The 17,940-nt window shown below is 42.9% G+C and overlaps 1 protein-coding gene across 2 annotated transcripts in view; it reads left to right on the top strand.

The window, feature by feature from the left end:
• The window catches only part of SLC16A12 (solute carrier family 16 member 12), a 103,503-nt gene that overhangs the window by 13,461 nt on the left and 72,102 nt on the right, over positions 1–17,940 (top strand). The window contains exon 2 of one of the 2 annotated variants that reach the window (XM_010819766.4): positions 15,568–15,638. The exons of the other annotated variant lie outside the window; for it this stretch is intronic. The gene's annotated coding sequence lies outside the window, so the exon portion shown is untranslated. The remainder of the gene's footprint in view (positions 1–15,567; positions 15,639–17,940) is intronic. 2 annotated transcript variants of the gene reach the window in all.

The raw sequence follows: 17,940 nt of genomic DNA, 5'->3' as shown, positions 1-17,940 counted from the left end.
CTTCTGTGGATTCTGATTTACTGAATAAAAAAGCCATTAATTCTAAAAACATTTCAAGGATTAGTTCACTGAATAATACAAGCAATCAAGTTAGCCTTTTACTAAATCCTCCTGCTTAAGTGATAGGGCTTTACAAGTTTTTCTTGTTTTGATTTTGAACAACTGTAGGGTAGAAACTAGATGAGCAAAAGAAATTAGATGTGAGAGCTGTTGTAGGTAGTCAATAATAGAATATTTATACAAAATAATTCAATGCAAGGACCAAAGGTAATAATAACAATGAACATAATGCCTCGCTATGTGTTTATAATAAACAGACTTGGGGAAAGCACTTTCATGCATGTTTGTCACAGAAAATACTCAATTAAAAAAAAATAACAATTATAATTAGGATGCCAATAAAAGCAAACAGGAGAGGGAGACCCTGCTTCTCCTGGGAGGGTGGTGCTGAGAAGCTCTGAAGACTGGTCTAGAGTTTAGAAAGCTACAACTCAAGTGTGTTATGGTTTTAGGGAAAGGCACATAAGGGTCGCTGACACCTGACATGCAATAAAAATCACTTCAATGGTCTCAGTAGAACATTGGCAGAGAACTGTTGAATTACTTCTATTTTGCACTGTAATTTTTTGAATTTCATGATACTATTACATTGTTTTATTTATTTACTTTTAAGTTAATTTTTATTGGAGTATGGTTGCTTTACAATATAGTGTCAATTTCTGCTGTGCAGCAAAGTGAATCAGCTACACGTATACATATATCCACTCTTTTTTGGATTTCCTTCCCCTTTAGGTCACCACAGAGCACTGAGTAGAGTTCCTGAGCAATATAGTAGGTTCTCTGCGTTGTAATTTTTGAAAAAAGAATGTGAAGTGTTAATTGACAAAACAACACATTTCACAAGGAATTTTGGGTGCTTAGCCAAATTGCTGTTATCACCTTGGAAAGAAAGGAGGGCATGCTGTTATGAAATCACCTCCTCCTCTTCCTTCTCCTTCCTTTTTCTTTTCTTCTGGTCGTGTGCTGTGTGGTGCTCTCTCTGGGCACAGAGAGGCAGTTGAGATCATCAGGCTTCGAGCTTTGTTGTGATTTATGGGGGTGGGGATCGTGGGAGAGGGGCCGGAAACTTCACTGACTCAGCGTGGTGTCCTTTGCTTCTATAGTTAGCCGTGTGGTGGGAACCAGCTGTATATGTTCCCTTTGTACAGCTGTGCATACCACTGTCTCCTTTTTCCTTCTGCCCATTTAGGATTTCGGGAGATCAAAATTACATCTGATGTAAGCTTAGAAATCCCCACATGTGAAGATATGAAGCTACTACATGGGGAAAAAAAATATGTAAGCTTGGTCTGATACAAGGTGGCACGTGTCGATAATGTATCAGGTAGGATATTTTGGGTGTGAGGAACAGAAACTCTAACTTTCCTAGTCAGGGAGAGAATTCCTTTGTGTAGTAGAAGCAGAGTGTAGTCAGGAGCAGAGTGTCTGGCTCTGCGTTTGTTTCTCTGTGATTCTTTTAGCTTTGTTCTTGCCCTGTATTGGTTTGATTTCAGCCTGACTCTCATGATCCCGAGATGGAATATAGCTTCAAGGTTCATATTGAGATAGAAAACATCGAGGGGAAGGGAAGAAGCCATGTCTTCTTATCTCCTCAGGAGTGTGGAAACCTTTCTCAGAATCTCCCAAAAGACTTTTCCTCAAGTCACTGCCCTATCCTTAAGTCAGTCCGTGACTGACAGGGGGAACAGGATTGTTGTAGTTCTTGGTTAGCCATTTAGGAAGGACTGGATTTTGGGAATCATGTCCATGATAGAAAGAACTCTTGAGGCCATTCTTAAGATTCCAGACTCATCAAGGGGAAAACACCTCAAATGGAAGTCAAATCCCAACTTCAGCATTTGCTGGCAGTGTGACCTTGAATAAATTACCAAATTCTGTGAGCCTCTTTTTCTCTTATAGGATCATTGTCAGACCACATTTTATATAAACTTTAAGGAGCTATACAAATGATAATTATTTATTTAATAATAATAATGGCATCGATAATGATTAACAAGAGTAACAACTTTTATTTACTGACATTTGCATGTTACAGGCTTAAACACATGCTCTTTATTATTCATTAAACACATACCAAGCAACTCGAGGCATCCTACAAAACGTTTTATTTCTGATTTCAGTTAAGCAGAAATTGCAACAGTACAGCTCAAGGTAGGGACGGTGAACAGCTGTGGGCTCAGTTTCAGTCAGGGCTTCCATTGCTTTGGCCTTTGTGACTGAGTAACGGCAGCTGGCTGTGGGGCCCCAGACAATTGTTCGGTTACCTGTCGCTCGTCATCTTTGGCTCACTAGTTCAGGGCTCACCGCTCTGGAGATTTGCACAACGTGGGTGTATGTGTGCTTTTAGAACACGTGACGCTTTTCTTTCCGCTGTTGCTTTCTTTCCCCAAGTATAAGCTTTTTGCATATTTATGCATTTGAAATAGTAGAGGGGTTTACAGAGGTTTCTCAGGTCCTTGTATCTGTTGTGTCATCTGAGCCTTATGAAGAGGTCAGGACTGAATTTGTATTGTATGGAGGCTTCATGGTCAAAAGATCTAGCAGGTAATGAAGTCAGTGAGTGTGGGGCATCATTTGTTCGAATGCTGCATATTGCCTTGCTCTGAACAATGTTGTGGAGTGAACGTTTCCTGGAGGACTATTTTGGTTTATATCCTTACGATAGTTTCTTTGAAGGAGAATAGCTGGGTGATGGAGTTTGAAATTGTTATGAGTTACTTGATTGACTCGTGGAAGGCTTTTGAGTGATGAAAATGCCATACTTGTATGTAGCGTTATTTGAGGATTATGTGTTTTTTCATTCTGCTATTTCATAATAAGTGCCTAAGACCATAAAAGATTTCCAGAAAATCTGAACTGTTTTCTCTGATACAGTATAACATACTTTTTCCCTAGGCCCCTTTTGCACTTATCATAAAAATAGTGCTTGCATGGCTCCACTTGTACTGGATGTTGAGGAAATTCAGCCCACATCCATTCCTCCCCATTAGTTGTAAAGTTCAGAAGAGAAACTGAGCTTACGCATCTTGATTCATCCTGTCCATAGTGTGAGTTCCTGCTCGTGAGGCTTCTTGTTTATTTTGGTCTGTTGTTTTTGCTTGTTTGGGGCCACACTGCGTGGCATGTGGGATCTTAGTTCCCCCAACCAGGGACTGAATTCGTGTCTCCTGCAGTGGAAGCGTGGAATCTTAACCACTGGACTGCCAGGGAATTCCCTCCTGAGACTTCTTGATCTGCATGCACATGGGCTCCCTAAAGGCCTATTTTTCAGGCACATCTGCTTTTTATTCATGGTTCTGGCCCTCATGCTGGGACCTCTGCTATACTCTTAAGACATTCTGTGAATAAACTGATGGGAAAAATTAAGTGAGAGATACTGTTTCTTTTTTTTTGCTGGTGCAATATGAACATGAAATAGTTGTTATTGGTTTTGAGGAGCAAGTAGAAAGACTCATTCCTATGACCCCGTGTAATTCTTTCAACAATTCCTAAAATACTTCTCCCCAAGTCTTCCCATTGTCTACAAGATACAGAGCTACGTAGCAACAGAAAGTCAGAGGAAGGAACTGCCACTATATTTAAACAGATTCTTAAAAATCATAGTTGGGAGTGGAGTGTATATGATACAAATTGTGTTCTCTGTCTGTGTATTTCCCCCGGTAATTTTAAACACTAATATGCCATATGTGATAACAGGAAAAAGCAAAGAGTGGGACCACTTGGAGGAACCGATTAACAGACTGACCACACAGTGTGACCAGGATGGTGGAGAGGGGAGGCAGAGAGGTTCTACATTGTTTGGAATAGCCCTGTGAAGTGGATAGAATATGGAGACCTGGTTACCCAGCAAGTCAATAGGAGAGCCCAGATTTCAACCCAAACCTTTCTATATCCAAATTGCACAATTTGTGTTTGCTTCTCTTGGCTTCTTTTTTCCAGATTATCATTTTCAAAATTACCTCTAAAATCATTCAGACTTTGCAGAAGGGAATAAAGGGCCTACTACTTCCCCACCCCACCTCCGCTTCTCGCTTGGCACAGGCCTACACAGCTAACTGTTTGGTGGGTATGCTCCCTGGCCACCTTCTCTGCATGGACAGATTACCTAAAGGAGCCAGGCATGCCTGTCTCCAGTGAGAACTGCCGAGAGGGCAGAGGTGGGGCTCAGGAATGCATTGTCCTCTCCAGGACCTACCTGGGTGAGGCTAGTTAGGTGCTGGGCTCTGGGAACCAGGATCCTCCCAGGTTTAGCTGCAGTTGAGTGTCCCGGGAGCCAGTGCTTTTGGGGAAGGAGAGCCATCTGTGCTGCCCTGACTTCCTGCCTTGCTCTGTCCTGCCTTGCCCGAGTAGAGAGCAGAGCCCCTGCCAGTGAGAGGTGGGGAGGACGTTTGCTCATCTCTGTTTCCCAGTGCCCGTATGTACCAGTGGTACTGCTGCACGACAGAAATGAAGATGCGCTAGCCCTAGTCACATCATCGAGTGGCTTTGGGCAAGTCCCATGAAGATCTGAAGATTCTAGTCTCGGTTTCTAAGGTACACTGTTTTGGCTTCTTGTTTTAATGTTTCTGAAATAAGATGTGATTAGCAGTAGATGAATATATTTAATATCCGGGGAGTTTCTTAATTTTTCCTTCATCTTGAAAAGTTGTTTTTAAGTCTGTGGGGCAACTTATAATTTCTGTTATTGTGGGAACATGGGAATCAATCCCTTGAGGAGTGGTTTAGAGAACGAGTGATGCCTGATAACCCACTTTGTGAATGGTAGCTCATTCTCAGTTATGTCTGACTCTTTAAACTGTAGCCTGCCAGGCTCCTTGTCTATGGGATTTTTCAGGCAAGAATACTGGAGTGAGTTGCCATTTTCTCCTCCGGGGCATCTTCCTGACCCAAGGATCAAAACTGTCTACTATATCTCCTGCACGATAGGCGGATTTTTTTTTTTTTTTTTTTTTACCACTGAGCCATTGGGGAAACCCATGAATGGTAGAGTTATATATAAATATGAAAGACCAGAAAAACTACCCAATTGCCCTTGCAGGGCTATTTCTTAGAGATGCCCAGACAGGAACTTCTTGATTAAAGAAGTAGTGAGTCTCCTGTTCAATAAAGTTGGTGTTCTGGGTTATGAGAACGTACATTTTTAATCTCCCCATTCTTCCAATAGAATTCAATAAGCTATTTTCATTTTGAATTTTTAAAAAATGACTCTTAAACATTTGAATCTTTCTTGAATTAGACCTTGGCAAGAGCTGTTTGCATGTCGTGGATTTAGTAGATTCCTGGCCATTATTGGAAATATCGGATTGGCCGCAAAACTGTTGTAACTTAATCAGAATGTTAATCCAAAAAAGTGCTATGTTTCAAATGGGTAATTACAGTGCCACTTAGTTCTTATGATATGCCAGGTAATGAGAGGGGATTATAAACAATTACTCACACTGTTGACCTAAGACAAATAAACTGCCAGATAGTTCTCTCACCAAGATGGGTTTATTCAGGATCAGTAGAGAATTGCAGTTTGGGGTCTGCACCCATGGTGAGCCACGTGTAAGTCTCTACACAGCCAGGGGAGAGGAAAATGAAGTTGGGAGGGCTAGAGTAAACACTGAGTCCATGGCTTTTAGTTGGCTGAGCTGTTGCTGGGAAAGAAGAGAAGTGTTTCTTCTTCCGGCTGGACTATGTTATCATCACAGGGCTTAAATGCTCCCCTTTCTCATCTCCTGATTCTTTAATTGAGGCTTCTGTTTATCAATTTTTGTGAGACCCTGTTTCTCTCCAGGTGGATTTCAGTTTGGAAAGCCTTCAAATGTTGAAGACCAAGATAAAATTTCCCTTTCCAGCTCAATTCAACCTATTTACCCCAATAACTAGTGTGAACGAGTTTATAATCTTGAAAGAAACAAAGTAGACATTTATTTTCCTGGGAAAAATAAGCGGCTAAGCAAATAACCAGTGGAAGCAAGATCACAGAGGGAATATTTTTATTCCTACTAGAATTTGTATTAGTTATTAATATTTAGAATGTCCATTCACAAGCCAGTGTTCTGTCATGGCACTGAAACCAGTGTCTGCGGAATCAGAGGTCTTTGGGGGCTCAAGTATATGAAGCAGCTGAGTGGTGACATAATATGGTATAAAATTGAGGAGAATGTGTAAAGGTTCCCTCTCTCACCATCCATTAGATACTTGAGTTCTGTTCTCAGTGTTAGGGATACATCAGTGAACAAACCCTAAAAAATCCCTGCTCTGGAGTTTACATTCTAATTTGTTGCTGCCTTGAAAAACAGATAACTAAACCAGTTAGAATTATCTCTAGAGTAAGTGAATCAGACACATTGATGTGTTTCTATGAATAAATTGCATAGATTTTGGTGTTGTTAGCTTTTAGGCCTTTTTCACATAGCTGATATTTCTGGATAAATGAATAAATAAATAAATGGAAAAATAAATGAGATTATTGGAATTGTTGGAATGGAGATTGAGATAGCTTCTTATTAGCATTCTGCTTGGTCTGTTGTCTTAATTTTTCTAATAACTGCAGTATAAAATATTGTTGGCTGTACAAGGCAGCTCCTGGTTTATTTGACTTTACTTTTAATTGAGAATAAAGCACTGTGGGAGATCCCATCTCTCATATTGACTGTGATGACTTTCCAAGGTTAACTCATAATGGCTAAGTGCAGTTTATGGCTGCCCTCGTCAGTGGATCCCAAGGCTGGGACCAGAGAACCATGAGCTGAGCGTGGAACTCCCCAGGAAGCCGTTCCAAGGGAGTGAGGCTCTTGCAGGGCTTTCTGCAGAGTGACCAACTAGAATAACAAACCTGGGAGCTTGGACCTGGGAGCCCATGTGCCTTTTCTTTGAGCTTCTTGTGGTAATATGGGGACAAGAAGCATTTGCAATTGCACTTGTCTTCAGTTTTCACAAACGGAACTTCTGCTGGGCCTGCAAAAGCGAGGCAAAATTGGTAGTCTTAGAGACAGAGAATGCAGGCTGCTGGCAGAGATTTGAGCCCTCTGACTCTGTTCTCTTCAGGCTGTAGTGCCCAGGGCAAGTATCCTTTTAGCAAATTAACAGGTGTGAGGGATGTGAATGTTTGTGGCCTGGATTTCTGTTTCCAGAGCCTCTTGGCAGGTGTACCCACCCAGGAGCTCCTGTCTTCTCTTCTATGTTGAGGGTGCTGCATGGAGCTGGGATGCAAGCCAGGCAGAGAGCTATCACTAGAATCCGACCAGACTGGCACCGTGATCTTGGACTTGCAGACCCCATTTATTGGGAGAATAAATGTTTACTGTTGGTGCTTTGTTGTGATAGCACAAGCAGACTAAGTCCAGTGAGCACTGTTAGGGGTGCAGTGTTTGTACACCTCCTTGCCTCCCCTCATCCCTGCAATTCACTCATTGAAGCCCTAACCTCCAGTGTGATAGTATTAGAAGGTAAGGCCTTTAGGAGGTACTTGGTTTAGGTGAGATCATGAGGGTGAGCCCATGATTGGACTTTGGATTAGTGTCCTTGTAAGAAGAGGGGCTTCCCTGGTAGCGGAGCTGATAAAGAATCCGCCTGTAATGCAGGAGACCCTGGATCGATTCCTCGCTGGAGAAGGGATAGGCTACCCACTCCAGTATTCTTGGGCTTCCCTTGTGGCTCAGCTAGTAAATAATTCACCTGCAGTGCGGGAGAACTGGGTTCGATCCCTGGGTTGGGAAGATCCCCTGGAGAAGGGAACGGCTGCCCACTCCAATATTCTGGCCTGGAGAACTCCATTGACTGTATAGTCTATGGGGTCGCAAAGAGTTGGACATGACTGAGCGACTTTCACTTCACTTCAAGAAGTAGAGACAGAGGAATATCTCTCTGTCCATACACACACCAAGGAGAGGCCATGTGAGCACATAGCAAGAAGGTGGCTGACTGCGAGCCAGGCAGAGAGCCCTCACTAGAACCTGAGCAGGCTGGCACCCTGATCTTGGACTTGCAGACTCCAGAACTGTGGGAGAATAAATGCTCACTGTTGGTGTTTTGTCGTGATAGCCCAAGTGGACTAAGTACCTCTTCTTGAGGTCTTACCTGACCCATCAGCAGGGCTATAATACTCTTCCTTTCCTCTTTGACCTCAGTAATCCCAGACTCTCTTGGACTTCTCATTCCTTTCTCAATTTCCTTGCAGCCTCCTCTTCTCCTAATCTTCTCTTAAACCTCAGGGTTCCTTGAAGTCCTACTCTTTCTCTCCTTTTCTATCCACCCTCAAGACACCTTATTCCTGAGTTTATAGTCTGAGCATCACCATAGGCCTTCACCCACTAGCTTGTCAGAAATGCAAGCTTCAGGCTTCTCCCAGACCTGCAGAATGGACTCTGACATTAACAGGTGATGCCCACAGAAGTCTGAAAGCCCTGCTTTCAAAGATTTCAGTGACCAGCTCTGTGCTCTGATTTTTCCAAGTGCACATTTGAGCTGGATACCATATCTTTCTCCTGACCTCTAGACCAGCTTATCCAACAGAACCTCTCGACTGTCCATTTCCGTGTTCCATAGGGGTATTTAACTTTACCAGTCTAGAGTCTGGCTCCTCTTTCCCCAGTTATGCTTTTCCTTCTTTGTGTCCTTGTTCTCAATCGTGTCTGACTCTTTGCGGCCCCATGACTGTAGCCTTCCAGGCTCCTCTGTCCATGGAATTTCCCAGGCAAGAATACTGGAGTGGGTTGCCATGTCCTACTCCAGGGGATCTTCCCGACCCAGGGATCAAACCCATGTCTCTTGCATCTCCTGCACTGGTAGGTGGATTCTTTACCACTGCGCTACCTGGGAAGCCCCTTTCTCCTCTGGGCAACTGACAAAAAAATAGGGTCTGTTCTGAAAATTTTACTTTAGAACTCCCATTTTATCCCATACTCCTGGTTAAATGGTTTCTGTGGAGTTGATCAGGCGGTGGGCAGTGGTCTGGCTGACCCATAGTCCAGCCAACCTTTCCTCTGAGTGACCAGTGCCTTTCTCAGTCTCTTGTGAGATATTTTGAATCTTGCCCAGGGTGTCATGTTCTGTCAGTAATGTTGCTAATCTTCCTCCAGTAAGTTTGAAAACAGATAAGTACTTAACAAATATTTTAAATTAAGTATCAATCATTATCTTTGTTATTAATGATTAATATATTACCAGGGACAAGTAGTTAATAAATATTTCTTAATAGTGAGGAAATTTTGCTGACTGATGTGGAAGATTTACAGTGTATTTGTGAAAGACCAGAATGAATCCCAAAGAAGGATCATCAGGAATGTACTGTGACCTGATACGTCTCATGATTGAATCATTCAATGTCTTTTGGGAAGAGAGAAATCAGAGGCAACCTAATAACTGTCCAATACACAGGACTGGTGAAACCCATTATGGTACTTTAATACAGTCAAATACTTTGCAATCATGTCTGCATGCTCAGACAGAGTACCTTTATTAACACTCATGGTATCAAATGAAGTGAAAAGAGCAAATTACAGATAGGATGATCCTTTATTTTGGTAAAAAATATGTAAAATTTACCATTTCAGCCATTTTTAAGAGTCTTGTTCTGTGGCTGATTCATGTTGATGTATGGCAGAAACCAACTCAGTATTGTAAAGCAACTATCTTCCAATTAAATATATTAAAAAAGAGTATAGTTCTAAAGACTGAAATATATATATATATATATAACTGAATCACTTTGCTGTACATGTGAAAGTAACACAACTTTGTAAATCATCTATATTTCAGTAAACAAGAGTACAGTTCTCTGATGTTAAAGTACATCCACATTACTGTGCAGCTATCATCACCATCTGTCTCCAGAACATTTTTTATCACCTCAAACTGAAACCCCATGCCCATTAAACAATAACTCCCCGTTCTCCCTCCTCCAGCTCCTGGCAACTGCCATTCTCGTTTTGTCTATGAATTGGACCATTCTAGATACCTCACATAAATTCAATCATACCTTGTTTGCCGCTTTGTGACAGGCTTATTTCACTTCATATAATGTCTTCAAGGTTCATCGGTGATGTACCATGAGTCAGAGGTTTCTTTTTAAGGCTAAAGAGTATTCTGGTATTTGTTTATCCATTCATCTGGATATTTGGGTTGCTGCTGTCTTTTGGCTGGGGCTTCCCTGGTGGCTCAGACAGTAAAGAATCTGCCTGCACTGTGGGAGACCCTGGTTTAGGCCCTGGGTTGGGAAGATCCTCAGGAGAAGGGAATGGTTACCCATCCGGTATTGCCTGGAGATGTCCATGGTCAGAGGAGCCTGTTGTCCATGGGGTCTCTAAGAGTTGGACACGAGTGAGTGACTGACACTTCCACATTTTTTATCCCTAGGCTACTGTGAATGATGCTGCTGTGAACAAGGATGTACAAATATCTGTTCAAGTTCCTGCTTTCGTTTCTTTTAGGTGTGTGCTCAGGAGTGGAACTGTCGGATCATATGATAATTCTACTTTTGACTCTTTGAGGAACCGCCACACTGGTTCTCATAGCTGCTGCACTGTTTTACATTCCCACCGGCAATACATAAGGGTTTCAGTTTCTCCACATCCTTATGAACCCTTGCTAACTTTTTTGGTTTTGTTTTTAATAATAACCATGGTAATGGGTATGAATTCTCAGGTTTGCTTTAAAAAAAGATGTATTCCATGGACAAAGCAGTCTGGAGGGCTACAGTCCACGGAATGGCAAAGAGTTGGACACAACTGAGCGACTGAGCACAGCACAGCTGCCCATTTACGTACATATATAATATTAAAAAAATTCAAAGAATTTATTCCACATAAAAACAGTGCTTATTAGTTGGCAGGATGTAAATATTTTTTATTATTGTCTTTTTTCTCTATTCTCTCCTTTTCCCCAATTTAGCGTGTATAACGCACATAATTTAAAATGTTTGAAACTCAGAATCAAGCTGTTTTAATTCAGAGGTTGACAGTAGCTCCTGTTTACCCTGGACTGTGCGGACTTCACGTGAGTCCTCATGCTTGTTGACTTTGGACTCGGTGCTGCCCCTGTCACGTTGCCACTTTGCAAGGGTTGAGGCCATCTGTAGATGTTCCAGCGCTGGAGGCCCAGCTGCCACACGTTCTTCTGTTCAGTGAAGCAGAAACAGGGCTTCTTGGCAGCAGATTAGACTACAGAGCCTGCTGTCACTGGGGCTTCCCTGGTAACTCAGCTAGTAAAGAATCTGCCTGCAATGCCAGAGACCCTGGTTTGATTCCTGGGTCGGCAAGATCCCCTGGTGAAGGGATAGGCTACTCACTCCAGTATTCATGGGCTTCCCTGATGGCTCAGATGGTGAAGAATCTGCCTGCAGTGCGGGAGACCAGGGTCTCCCTGGGTTGGGAAAATACCATGGAGGAGGGCACGGCAACCCATTCCAGTATTCTTGCCTGAAAAATCCCCATGGACAGACAAGCCTGGCGGGCTACAGTCCATGTGGGCGCAAGAGTTGGACTCGACTGAGTGACTAAGCACAGCAGAGCACGGTTATCACTAGGCCTCGGCAGGTGGCTTTCTGGTGCCCAAGTGCGTCTTCCTGCCCCATTTGGATTTTTAGCACGAAGAAATCTCCTTTTTCGGTGTGTTTACTCACCAGGGTTATGACTGGTCATCTTGGTTGATTGCAAATGAAAGGGAGGGCTTCTTTATTTCCTCGTCTGTGAAATTATGTATTTTGTAATTTTCCAAAGAGTTTTAAGGCTCATAGCAAGTGCCTTCGTCAGCTTAAAAGGCCGTAAAGATTGCATAGGAATCAATTCAGAAAGAGTTGAAAGAAATCCTTACATGGAGATAATTACGTTTATGAAAATAAGGCCTGTTCAGTTTACAATAATATATGTGAGAGAGAGTATGTTTTGTTTTTAGAGATAGAGTGATGAGCCAGGGAATAGGTGATAAGGAAAGGCACTAGTTAAGGGCATCTTTACAAGTGATTGACTGGTTTAATCAGTTATCAGTGACCTTTTAAGGGAGCTTTTTCTGGTCTGAGGAACCTTTTTTTTTTTTTTTGGTTTGTTTTCTCTTGACATGATAATTCTGGCTGCCTTGTTTGAAGAATTTGAAGCAGAGTCAGAGAGACAGTTGCAATGGTCTTAACTTGGGCTGTTAGGACTTGTGCTGGTTTTGTGTGGCTACGAGAAAGAGTGGTAAGATCTGATGACTAAATTTGGGCCTTGTAGAGCTGGAAGGAGGTGAAGCTGAGGACAGATTGTATATCCCAGAGGCCCAAGAGTGATTTCACTTCTTAATCATTACATCTGGATAAGACATCTCTGTTCATCTCAACATTTCTTGTGCTTTGTTTTCTCCCAAACTTCTCAAAAGATAAGCAGACCCCTTGCCCCTTTCTAGCCTATAGACATGTGACTTGCCTTCCTCCAGAGCCTTTTCTGAGGGCTGCCATTCCTGTCCATCACTGAAGCACCAGCTCAGTGTGGCTTTAGTAGTCTAAATCATATGGGGACAATTGCAGACTCCCCTGCGAGCCCCTTCCTCCCAATCTCTTCTCCATCTGGCCAATGACTGCACACCCCCGCCTCTCCTGACCCACCTGGCCCCATGGCATTTTTCAGGTCACTGCCCATGACCCACCTATTTGCATCTCTTTCTTTATGCACATCTAGAAATCCACATACTCAAGGCGCTTACCGGGTACTCAAGGGCTCCCTTCTCTACCCTCCTGGACGTGAAATCACCTCATATTTCATCTACTTCATCCCTCTGTGCTTCCACTCAGAGAAGACACAGAGCCAGGAAGAGAGGTTCTTTACAAGTTAGTGTGATTTTACAGGGACCTTTTTATAATTCTAAGTGGAATTAGGGTACAGCTATGGATTAGCACTACATTAATTGTTTGTGAGTTTTCTTCTTTGCCAAAGCACATTTTGACTACCTTTTCAAATAAAACAAGGCTATGTGTATGTAATGAGGCTAGTCAAAGACCTACCACTTTAGGAAGATATTGCTAATGTCAAGGGGATTTCTCAGCGGTTCGGTGGTAAAGAATCCATCTGCAATGCAAGAGACAATGTTCTGATACCTGGGTTGGGAAGATCCCTTGGAGGAGAAAATGGCAACCTACTCTAGTATTCTTGCCTGAAAAATTCCATGGACAGATGAGCCTGGCGGGCTACAGTCCATGGGGCCTCAAAGAGTAGGATATAACTGAGGCACATGTGGAGAAGGAAATGGCAGCCCACTCCAGTATTCTTGCCTGGAGAATCCCAGGGATGGAGGAGCCTGGTGGGCTGCTGTCCACAGGGTCGCACAGAGTCAGACACGACTGAAGCAACTTAGCAGCAGCAGCAGAGGCACATGAGCACATTTAATGTCAAGGGAAAATAATATAAAAAAAAAAAAAGGTAGAAGCCAGTTATGTGAGAAACACATCATTTGATGGATTATCATTTAATAAGATTTGTTATAGGGAGCGCTGCGTTATCTTCCTTAATGCCTACTGTTTTGAATGACATGGGCTGCTTTGAGAATGTTCACCAGAGAGAAATAAATTAAGTATGTGTCTATTTGACAAGTTTCTTCTTACCAAATAGGAACTCCTTCCCTGACCTCAGCTTGTGGTTTTGATCTTGGTTAGAGCACACGTTTCCTACAAGCTTTGCTCCTCCATTGCTCCTCATCTTTTTAATCGTTGATGAAGAGATAAGAGAAAGCTGAGTGCCAACACTGTCCAGCTTCTTCGGACAGATGGAAGCCTAGTTGATACAAAGGTGGGGAATTCTTGGTCCTCTGCCAAATCAGTATTTATAAGCATTGTGTTGGCCTAGATCTGTAGCAGCCAACGTGATGTGGCAGCTGGAAACTTAAATACATGCTCCTTGAAGAAGTGGTATTAACTGTATCGAGGCTCGGCAGATGTACGGCCAAGATGATTGATGTTTCTTTGCTTCTGTTTTCCCAAGGGCTCCAGGCACTTGACACATGTTTGATAACCGTCCAGTGCACGGCTCTGAAATGCAAACTCCTGGGCAAGCAGCTGAATTCTGCTCGGGAGCGTTGCCCACCAGCTGGTGAATGCCGCGGTGGCCTTTTGTTTGCAGCTGGACCGGAATACTTGGGGGGGCACCAATCCTGCCTGAATTCCAGCATCAAATGGTGGTTGTGCAGGCCATATATTCCCTACACTGTCCTCACTGAAGCAATGCTTTCAAACAGTTAAGGATCTGGGCCGTGTGAATAGCCAGCCTAGATAACTGAAATGAGAAGCAGCACAGTAAGGATCACCTTGACTTCACTCATTTTTTAATCTCAATAAATATTTACTGGGGACCTGTTATATATTAGCATGTTCTAGGTGCTGGAAATCCAGCAGTGGATAAGATAGGCAAGATTTACCCCTGCTCGTAGAGCTTATGGCTTTGTAGTGAAGACAATAAAAAAATTAGTGAATGCAACAGCTTCCAAGAGTGATAAATGTACTATGAAGAAGATGAAAGAGCCTGATTTAATAGAGTTACTAGAGGTGGGGGGACAAGGGAGGTCATGCATTGTTACGGTGGGGAAGGGCTCTCTTAGAAAGAGACATTTGACCTGAGATCTGAATGACAAGAAGAGACCACCTTTTAAAGACCATGGGGGTGGAAAGGGATTCCAGGCAAGAAAGAGCAGTTGCAAAGGCCCAGAGGCAAACATGAGTTTAGCATGTTCAGAGAAAGAAGACATGGGAAGCTGCTTTAGCAAGACTGAGGGGAAGAGTGGCAAGAGGTGACAAGTGAAGCTTTAAAGGGGATCCTTCAAGGCCTTGTGTGTTGTAAGGAGGGTCGGTGGTATTCTCAGGCCAATGGAGAAAACCGCTGGAGAGTTTAAGAAGTGGCAGCGGGGGTGGGGGGGGTGGGAGGGGGCCGGGGGTGGGACGGGGGTTGGTCTGATAAAGGGTGCTGCCTTCCATTCAGTTATACATGTATGCTGCTGCTACTGCTAAGTCTCTTCAGTCGTGTCCAACTCTGTGTGACCCCATAGTCAGCAGCCCTCCAGGCTCCCCCGTCCCTGGGATTCTCCAGGCAAGAACACTGGAGTGGGTTGCCATTTCCTTCTCCAATGCAGGAAAGTGAAAAGTGAAAGTGAAGTTGCTCAGTCCTGTCCAACCCTCAGCGACCCCATGGACTGCAGCCTTCTAGGCTCCTCCATCCATGAGATTTTCCAGGCAAGAGTACTGGAGTTGGGTGCCATTGCTATACAGGTACAGTCCCATCTAAAAAGCCCTCCAAGGGACTTGCCTGGTGGTCCAGGGAGTAGGACTCCGAACTTCCATTGTAGGGGACATGGGTTTGATCCCTGGTTGGGGAACTAAGATTTCTCACATGCTATGTAGCATGGCAAAATAATAATTAAATAAAAAATGAAAAGCCTTCCAAAATGTGTCACGGTGCCTCCTGTAAGACTGATCTTGAGAATGTTAGTCTTACAACATAGTTTTTCCTGTGAGGGATGGAAGAGATCCTGCAGTGGTTAAAAGTCACTCTGTCTGAATTTCAGCCTCAAATTGAAGTTGTGGAGACTCTGGAGCCTGCACTCCAGGCAGGATTTAAACACCTGTGTGACCTTTGGTAAGTCATGCATTAATTTCTGTGTGCCTCTGTTTCCCCATCTTTACAATGGGCTAGTAGTTTTTGCACTCCCTTTGGTCATCATAGAGAAGATTAAATGAATGACTCCCAGGCATGCAATAAACACTATGTAAGCGTCACTATTATTACTGTTAGGAAAACTTGTATGGCTTTAGTCTAGTTGGTTTATCATTACCTTGGGGACATTACAGATCACGTATCTGGCTATTGTTTAGTCGATTAGTTGCGTCCGACACTTTGTGACCCCATGGACTGCAGAATGCCAGGCTTCCTTGTCCTTCACCATCTCCTGGAGCTTGCTCAAACTCATGTCCATTGAGTTGGTGATGCCATCCGACCATCTCATCCTCTGTTGTCCCCTTCTCCTCCTGCCTTCAATCTTTCCCAGCGTCACGGTCTTTTCTAATGAGTCAGCTGTTTGCGTCAGGTAGCCTAAGTATTGGAGCTTCAGCTTCAGGCTAGTTTTCCTTTATTGTCTATGTCTAGAAATTTTAAGGCCAACTTTTGTGACCTCCCTATAGGAAGTGGATTGATTTTATCTGTGTTAATATTCTCCCTCATTTTATTTTGTACCTTTGTCTTAGTCTTTCCTTTTTATATCTTATCCTTTAAAAATAAAATGTTCAGATGTTTTATAGATATTTTACGTATTATATATTTGATAAAAACGTGGTAGATGGTACACAGTTTTGCAACTTAATTTGTTCACGTAACTATTATATCTGGAACAACTTCCCTTGTCAGTAATTATACTTCAGCCAATGGTATATAAATTAGAGATCATAGCTAATGTAATTAATCTCAGTCAGTCGAACTAGAAATGTTACTGTATTTTTATTGGGTATAACAGTAATACTTGTTTCCTGTTAAATTTTCAAATAGTACAGAAGTAGGTAAAATGAAAATTGTACTTTTAGTTTTATCTTACGTAGGCTGTGTGCCTTTATAAATTTAGGTTTTTGGGGGAATAATTACATAGTTCACATACATACGTAAAATATAATTCTGACCTCCATAGGAAAAAGTTACTTTACATCTGATTAGAAAGTGTCTTCTTTCAGAGAAACATTCTCTTAATGAAATCATTTTTTTTTTTAATCTCTTTCTGATGTTTATCCCGGTCTAATCCTTAAATCAGTAGCTGCACGCAGGATAGCAATAGCATATAATAGGATGTGTGCTAGATGAGGAGTCAGGAAATCCGGAGAAAATGTTTATCAACATGGCACATGGCCAAACAGGGCAATTCTGAACAGACACAGAGTGTGTACTTTAATTAAAGTGCAGACTGGAGGTAGAGGCGCACAGGCCTCCTCTCGCTCAGTTCCCCTCCCTCCCCAGCTCACAAAGTGTCAGAACCTCCTGGGGATTCGGTGCTCAGCCTCCCTGACATGCAGCTGCAACCATGAAAGGAGTTTACTTCCTGTCCAGCAAGTAGAAAGGTAAGCTTAGAACCATGCTTTTCTCAGCTTTCTGAATCCCTGAGCTCCTTGCAGGTGGACCAGGCTCCTCGTCAAGACATTGCTCTGTGGCTTATATGACTAGACAGGTCCGAGCGTTAGGGACGATGTGTTGGCAAGTTGGCTGACGTCTCCAGGGTTGTCTCCAGGGTTATGTAGTCAAGAGCCCGATAGCCTCTGTTCTCATCTCATTAATGGTTCTAACTTACTGTGTGATATCTATGAATTCCCTTTGTTGAGCATCAGCTTTTCCATTCTGAAAAATGAGGATCTTGAGCTACACCAGGGGCTGATCATGTCATGTCATAAGTTTTGGGACACAGAGTTGTTAGAATCTCCAGATTTTTAAAGCAAAGCAAGAAATCTGGATCGTTGTAGAATTGTCTGGTTCTTAAGTATTGGAAACTGGTTCTAATTTCTAAAAAATCAGCATGAGGGTCAAACAGGTCATATTGGGAGACTGTATGTGGCCCATGGATGCCAGTTGATCATGCATGCCTCATCTAGTGACTCCTAGGGTCTCCTTAGAACTCTATTGATCTGTGGTTTTTGTCTTCTACATGTGTCTTGATTCAGTTTAACATTGATGAACTGGCTTCCCTTCCAGAATTCAAACTCCAGAGAAAGTGAATGAGGGGTGGGATCAGAGAGTGGGCCTATGTGGGATTTTCCTGTATCCAGTGGCATAAGAATGTGGATAAGTGGGGCAAGGAGGCATTATATGGTTTACTCTATGCAACTCTATGCTTCCTAGGTGGTGCTAGTGATAAAGAACCCACCTGCCAATGCAGGAGACAGAAGAGATAAGAGTTCCATCCCTG

Source organism: Bos taurus, chromosome 26 (genome assembly GCF_002263795.3).
Source record: "Bos taurus isolate L1 Dominette 01449 registration number 42190680 breed Hereford chromosome 26, ARS-UCD2.0, whole genome shotgun sequence".
Lineage (NCBI taxonomy): Eukaryota > Metazoa > Chordata > Mammalia > Artiodactyla > Bovidae > Bos > Bos taurus.
Note: the sequence above shows the minus strand (reverse complement) of the source record. Positions and strands in the feature narration are given on the sequence as shown.